Genomic DNA, 7875 nt, shown 5'->3' on the forward strand with positions numbered 1-7875 from the left:
AGTAAAAGGAGTAACGGCTGCTAATGGGGTGTAGGCACGCATCCAGGGCCAGGCCGGGAGAAACCGTGTCGCTCATGAACCCGACCAGAACTCTGATCACATTTCCAGAGAGCAGAACTATAAACAGTAGCTCTGCCCTGGAATGAGCACTGCTGCTACGCTGTGCGATGGGTGTTTACGGGCTGGCAGCAACTGGATTCTCCTTTACGATGTTGCTTGCACGAAAGCAGTACGTTTGTTTGTAAGTTCTTCGTTAATAGACAAGGCTCTCACACTCAGGCTCTTGTAAGTTGAAGCCTATCGGGGTGATGAAAATCTGTCGGTTATTGTCAGCAGAGACTTCGATATACATATACCATACGAGGAGAGAGACAGTTTGGTAAAGAAATCAAGGCAAAAAGAAAATCAGATTAGGAAAAAGAAGATGAAGCCAGGGATACTTTCTAGTTTTAAAATGCATGCCCAGGGCAGCCCCGATGGCTTAGCGGTTTAGTGCCACCTTCAGCCCAGGGCCTGATTCTGGAGATCTGGGATCGAGGCCCACGTCAGGCTCCCTGCATGGAGCCTGCTTCTTCCTCTGTCTCTCTGTCTCTCAACTTCTCTCTCTCTGTGTGTGTCTCAAATAAATAAAATCTTTAAAATAAATAAATAAATAAATAAATAAATAAATAAATAAATAAATAAAATGCAGGCCACAAATTTGGCCCTGAGCTTCCTAGTAGCCAATGCAAAGAAAGAAATTCACTAGATTCCTGATTCTTGAGATTTTGTTTTGGCTGGATTTCTCAGCCAAAAGCTCAATTAGGGGTGCCTGGGTAGCTCAGTGGTTGAGCATCTGCCTGTGGCTCAGGGCGTGATCCCGGGGTCCTGGGATTGAGTCCTGCTTCTCCCTCTGCCTAGGTCTCTGCCTCTCTCAGGGTCTCTCATGAATAAATAAATAACATCTTTTTAAAAAGAAAAGAAAAGCCCAATTATTCCTAACACCGCAGGCTGAGAAAACTTACTCCCATGGCTCTTCAACAGAGGACTCCGTATAAGGGAGTTACCTAACATAATAATTAGCACTTAGTGGGAGCTATCCAAATGCTTTGTCTACATTGCTGCCTTCATGTCTCAGAGAAACTCTTGTACAAGAGTCTGCTGAGAGGAGACTGAGGCTCAGAGGAGTTCAACGACTTGGGCAGGTGGTAGAGCTCACCAATGGTGGGCCTGAGACGTGACCAGTTCTGTTAGTCATGTAAATCCCTGCTGTTGACTGCATTTACAGGAGAAAGAACCCCAGAGTGAAGTCAGTACATCCCATATGGTGGTTTTTTAGTGACCTCAATAGCCAATGATAAAAATGTGTGTCAACAGGGGTGCCTGGGTGGCTCAGTCGGTTAAGAGTCTGACTTTGGCTCAGGTCATGCATGATCTTGGGATCTTGGGATGGAGCCCCAAGTCTGGCTCCCTTCTCATTGGGAGCCTGCTTCTCCCTCCCCCTCTGCTCCTCTCCTCCAACCCCAGCGCTTGTGTGTGTTCTCTCTCTCAAATAAATAAATCTTACAGAAAAAAAAAATGTGTGTCAACAAAGAAGCAAGTTATCTTCAAACAGGAAGCCAAAAGCACTACTTGTAACATAATTCTAAGTTTTGTATTGGATTCTTATTTTGTACTTTCCACTAGCAAATTTTTAGGAACAAAAGGGATCCCTGGGTGGCGCAGAGGTTTGGCGCCTGCCTTTGGCCCAGGGCGCGATCCTGGAGACTCGGGATCGAATCCCACGTCGGGCTCCCGGTGCATGGAGCCTGCTTCTCCCTCTGCCTGTGTCTCTGCCTCTCTCTCTCTCTCTCTCTCTCTCTCTCTGTGACTATCATAAATAAATAAATAAAATAAAAAATAAAAAAAATTGTTCATGTCCTCTTTCAAGGCTCTAAGTGTTTCACTCATAAATAAAGCAGACCACAATTTCAGAATTCCGTATTTTCTCTTTTATAGAGATCACAGCTCTCACACAGACTGTGAAGAGCTTTCTCTCTATCAGAAAGTACAGTTGTGCTTTCTACAAGCTCCTTCCTCAAACAGACTATCTTTTGTTTCATTTTGCAGCTCTGTGAAAAACAACTTAGTTTCTTTTCCCTACTTGCGAAGGAACTTCCCCACTCAAAACCTGTAGGAAATATGAAATAGGTCCTATTCCCATCAAAGAAAATTTACTACTTATTCTCCCAGTTATTTTCCTTTTTTGTCAACTTGAAGAGCAGCATTAAGTGAAGGCCCACAAAAGCATCTTAGAGGCTAAGGATGGATTAAACTAAAGGCTAAACTCTGAGACAGGTTTATGTACACTGCAGTGCACTTTCCTGGGGCTTAGCTTCTTTTCGCCTATCTGGAGAGGATATCGGAGGGCAACGTTTCTGTCGTGAAATAGGACTAATCAACTTAGTTGAGTTCGTATTTAAGGCAAGGTGAATTAGTTAAGACGGTTTCTGAAACTGTTGTCAGATGTGCTTGTAAATCTGCAGCCAGAGCAGCTTCTGCAATTGAAAGGGCATTTGGATGGTTCTTCCGTGAGCAATGTCAAAACCATGAAAACTTCACAGAGGCTGTAAGTATATACATCTACACTTTGATTAGTCCGAACACAGGCTAGTTGCTTTTAGTAAAATGTTTGCATATATAAAATAAAAGGACTCCTTTATCTTAAAAGGAAATGCAAATACATGGATCTAATATCCAATGGAGAAGCAAGGAAATAAGCTTGTACAAATACCATCAACAGCATTCCTGCCAAAATCACTGGGTACATTATAAAAATAAAACACATTAGACTTCGGGAAAAATAAATTTTTACAAAGAAATGCTTGGGTTTATCTATAAATTTTGCTGGCTCCATTATTGCTAACAATGTGTTAGCCAATAAATTCTTATTTGGCTGAAGTTATTAAAGAGTTATTGATGATATACTGCTCATGCCAAATAAATAAATACTGTCATGCCTTGGGTTTTTTTTTTTTTAAGTGAAAGTAAAAGGAAAGTTATTTAAAATAAAGTCAGCTCAAAGTTGTATATAAGTTTAATTAAGTCTTTTCTCATCTTCAAATAGACTAAGTACCTGCCTCTGTGTTGCTGCTATACATTTACTATGCATTATTATTTTAATGGCCTCTCATTACTGCAGACAACTACGTTCCAAAAATTGTCATGATGTATAGGCCATGAAGTGTCAGAGTAGAAACTTTTAGAAAAAAAAATTGAGGAACAGTCAAAGATAATAGTGAAAAAACACTACGTTAACATTTCTTAACTCATTCTTTACAACGATCTAACTAAAACATCTAAAATTCAGTTCAGTTAGAGGAGTACTGCTAGATTTCACTTGGGTTCACATACAAATTGATGCGATGGGGTTTGCCTCCCAATCTTTTGGAGAAAGTGAACATAATCTTTTCAAACTATAGTAGCACATAAGTTATACTGAAGTAGTGAAGATATTGCATCATTTCTACTTGTTCAATGATGACAAAGGTTTGGTCTTTTTCATTGTAACACTTGCAAATATACCTAGAACTTTGCATTTCAAGGAGGCCTGGATGGCTGTAATGACAATGAGCTTCCAGAGAGAAAAGAAATGCTTCCCTTAGGCAAGGGAAGCACACACATCATCTGTCTTTGTTGACACTTTGCAGAACATTCATTGTGATGCGGTGCATTTAGCAAAGTGCTAGAGTATATCCTTTAGTAAAAATGAAATATATTTTAGAGCCATTGTCAAGTGCCTTGGTATTAACTGCCTTTGTTGGCAGTACTGCTTACCACTACAGTGATAACTCATTTCATTTACTGCACTAGTACAACAGAGCAAGGACTTGTTATTTAAAACAAAAATACGTGGCTGCCTTCTAGAGTGGGATGTTCATGCCACAATTCAAACCAGTAGAAAAGAAGCCTCTAAGTTTCTATCCTACCCTTGGCAAAGATGGGGAGGGAAGGAAATACGCAGAGGCCCAGAGTGAAAGGCCCATTGAGGAGAGACTGGAGCAGAGTCAGGAAAAGGGTCTAAAGGTCCTCTGCCAAACGAAGTTTTTGGGTTGTTGGGGGACCAGCTGAGAGAAGGCCGAGAAAAAGAATGAGGAGCCTGGGCTTGAAATGTCAAAATTCCTCAAAGAAATGTTTCACAATAAAAAAATTAAAAAAAAAAAAGAGAAATGTTTCACAATGGAGAAATGTAATGTTCAATTTTAAATTGGTTCTGACGCAACGCTCCCCAAGCCCTCCCACCTCTGACTTGCCAACATCTCAGTAGAATGGGCTACACACACATTGCCTTGTGTGGGTGGTTTTATGTGGATACTGAAGGAAAGGGATGGCCTTTGGAGTCAGTGTAGAGCAGTGAGGAGGGAACAGCTATAGGAGGTGGGCCATAATGTATGTTTGGGGGTAAAGATACTTGAAATGTAGCTATTCCTTCCACTTGAAATAAGGGGTTGATAATTTTAGAATTCCCTTGTAATCTCAGGAAATTATGTGTATCTACAATTAAAAACAGTCAAATATTTTACCTGTTTCTTCATCTAGTCTTACATTAAGCTTTACTTCAATTGACAAACGTATTTTGAATATCAGTATAATTGTTTACATTTTACACAATATTTTATGTAATTTTTAAAAAACTTTTTTCTTACTAGATATGAAAAACACACTTTTCATACTTCTAACTATAACTGTTAGAAATTAGCATGATTGCTCTTCTCACAGCAAGTTTTTCTGCCAGGGTACTGATAATGAGATACTTCAGGGCAGCTCGTTGGCCTTCCTATTTTTTAAAAGAAATTTCCCATTTATTATTTTTAAAAACTGAAAATATACTTAACAAAGTGTGCATTACGCTTTAGCATTAAGATGCTTTTCAGAACCCACATTAATATAGGACACCTAGAATAGTGAATGTGTGAAGCTACTAAGGATTGTTTGATACCTTAAACAAAAGACCTCTGCAAATATCTCCTGCTAGCTTTAATTTAAGAAGTAATATTTATTTTTTTTCAAAATTGTAGAAACATTTAATTCTAACTGCCCCACCCTTCGAATATAAAAACTTACCAAATACAGAAGTTATTTAAAAATGAATTTATTTCAATGAGTATAAACCCAGAATCCATGCATCCTGCACACAACAAATATTCTATATGTAATTGCTCAAATCCTGGCTGAGCCAAACTTAGATTGCACCGACTTCAATAAATGGTCATGGTGTAGCCAACGAGACACTGAAATAGAATCCAACTGACACCTGTCTACTATGCAAGAGGCAAGCATTCGGTAAATATCTGCTGATTTGGCAAGAGCTTTAGTTCATGAAGTTCATGTCTTTCTTTGACTGCCCTAATCAGTTGAGACATAATTAGCACTAGCTCAATCGTCTGTGTGCTGCCTGGAGGGGTTTGTTGAGGGTAAGAGTCTGAAGACAGAGATTAAGGAGTCCTCATCCTCCTAAAGTGCTGGGCATCCAGGATTAGAGCTCTGGGTCAGGGAAATCCTTCCTGAATGCAAACCTAAGCACCGGTGCACTCCCACACTTGGGTTTACCAGACACACTGCATTTAGAATGGATATCCCAGTCTGCATTTTGACTCAAGAGCGTTTCATCTGCCATTCCAAAGTGACCTTGGCTCATAATTTGTCTAGATGTTTCCAAAATAGAAGAGGATACCCTGAAATTGTGAAAGCTGATATCTAAAGATTTATGCATTTTTAAAAAATGTCATCTTGGGGAAGAAAAAAAAGACTTATGGATTGATCCTATGACTCCCCAAATTGTACGTTTGTAGAAACCTAGATCTGGAGCTCAAGAGTCTACCTTGCTGATGAAGGGAAAGATCTGATCAACCCCAGAATATTTCTTTGGAAGTCTCCTGATAATATTTGCTTCGAAATATAGGTTGATTTAGGGCAGCGAAACTATTCTGTATGACACTATAGTGGTAGATGCATGTCATTTTACATTTGTCAAAATCCATAGAATGTATGACACTAAGAGTGAGCAGTGAGGTAAACCGTGCACTTTGGGTGGTAGTGATGTGTCAGTGTGGGTTCTTGGGTTGGACCGCATTCACAAATATACTGCTCTGGTGCAGGATGTTGATAGTGAGGAAGGCTATGCATGTGGGGTGGAGAGAGGTATACGGGAACTCCCTGCACTGTCTACTCATTTTGCTGTGAACCTAAAACCTAAAATATATATATATATTAATAATAATATATTAATAATAAATATTATAAATAAATATATTATTATAATTATTATAAATAAATATTATATAAAATAATAAATATATATATATAATTTGGGGCATTCAAAATACAACAATATAACCTAAAAAAAGATATGTTGGTCTATTCAGGCTATAACAGAATGCCAATACCATAGTTTGAGTGGCTTATAAATGCAGAGATTTACTTCTTACAATTCTGGAGGCAGGGCATCCAAGGTGAAGGCACCAGCAGACTCAGTGTCCAGTGAGGACTGACTTCTTGGTTCACAAATGCCCACTTTCTTGCAATACCCTCACATGGCAGAAGGGGCTATAGAGCTCTCTGGTGTCTCTTTTCTAAGGGCACTAATTCTATTCATGAAGGGTCTACCCTCATGATCTAATCACCTCCCAAAGAGCCACCTCCTAATACCATCATATTGGGGATTAGGTTTCAAGATAGGAATGGGGGGGGCAGGGCATAAAAATTCAGTCTATAGCACCAGGCAATGATATTTTTTAAAGAAAATTTGAGCACCAATAATCATGATGGTGGTAAGTAAAAAAGCACTTGTTCACCAAGAGTGAGATGAAAAGAAACTATAGAAGCTGAGTGGAGAACCATAACATTCAGATGTGGCAGATGTCAGTGACTCATCCTTCCCAGGGACCTTCATGGCATGAGGATACTTCTAGAGACACTGGAAATAGCTTACATTTTAGGTAAAAATCTGGAGAGTTGATTAAAAAGCAATAAAATATTATATCAGATGTGTTAACAAAGTTTTATAGATCACATTCAATCTCCTTGGCATTGCAAAAAGAAAGCCAGACCCAAGAACCAAAGAATCCAGAACAGTTATACTACCAAAGAGGGCTTTAAATTAGATTTAAATTAGATGAGACTCGTCTCTGATGCCTCATTCCTTCACCTCTGCCAACCTGATAGCCTTGAGTTCCTTGCTTCCTTCACTGTGTGACTAGCAGTGAAAAAAAAAAATAATCCTGCTTTGTTGTTGCAGACAATGGACCCTACAGAACCTCATAGAAATATGCCTCTGCCTGGTGAACCTGGTACTCCAGAAGAAAGGCATTTGTGCCAGTTATCGAATGGAATGACATTAGAAGGTAACCACATTGCCTCGACAGCACTAGACACTGTTGCTGCCCTACTCCGTATCCCCTTGGCCCCCTTCTGAGTTCACCTACAACCATGGGGGTCCTTTCTGATCTCAAGCACCTGCACCTCTTGGTTTCTCATTTTGAATGCTCCCCCCCACACCATAGCAGTCCGTTGCAGCTACTTCAGGCATAGCCCAGATGGCTATTTACCCAACTCTTGGTCTTTCATTGGGACAATAAAATTTTTATTTTATTTTATTTTCATTGGGACAATTTTTTTTAAAAAAATTTTGTTTATTTGATAAAGAAAGAGAGGGAGAGAGAGAACAAGCAGAGTGAGGGATAGAGGGAGATGCAGAATCCCCGCTGAGCAGGAACTCCAATGCGGGGCTCCATCCTGGTTCTCCAGGATCATGACTTGAGTCAAAGGCAGACACTCCTCCGACTGAACCACCCGGGCACCCCTCAATGGGACAATTCTGAGTTATGTTCCACAAGGCTTCTTAGAGGGTCCCCAGCA

The sequence above is a fragment of the Nyctereutes procyonoides genome, unplaced genomic scaffold (assembly GCF_905146905.1).
Source record: "Nyctereutes procyonoides isolate TBG_1078 unplaced genomic scaffold, NYPRO_anot_genome, whole genome shotgun sequence".
Taxonomy (NCBI): domain Eukaryota; kingdom Metazoa; phylum Chordata; class Mammalia; order Carnivora; family Canidae; genus Nyctereutes; species Nyctereutes procyonoides.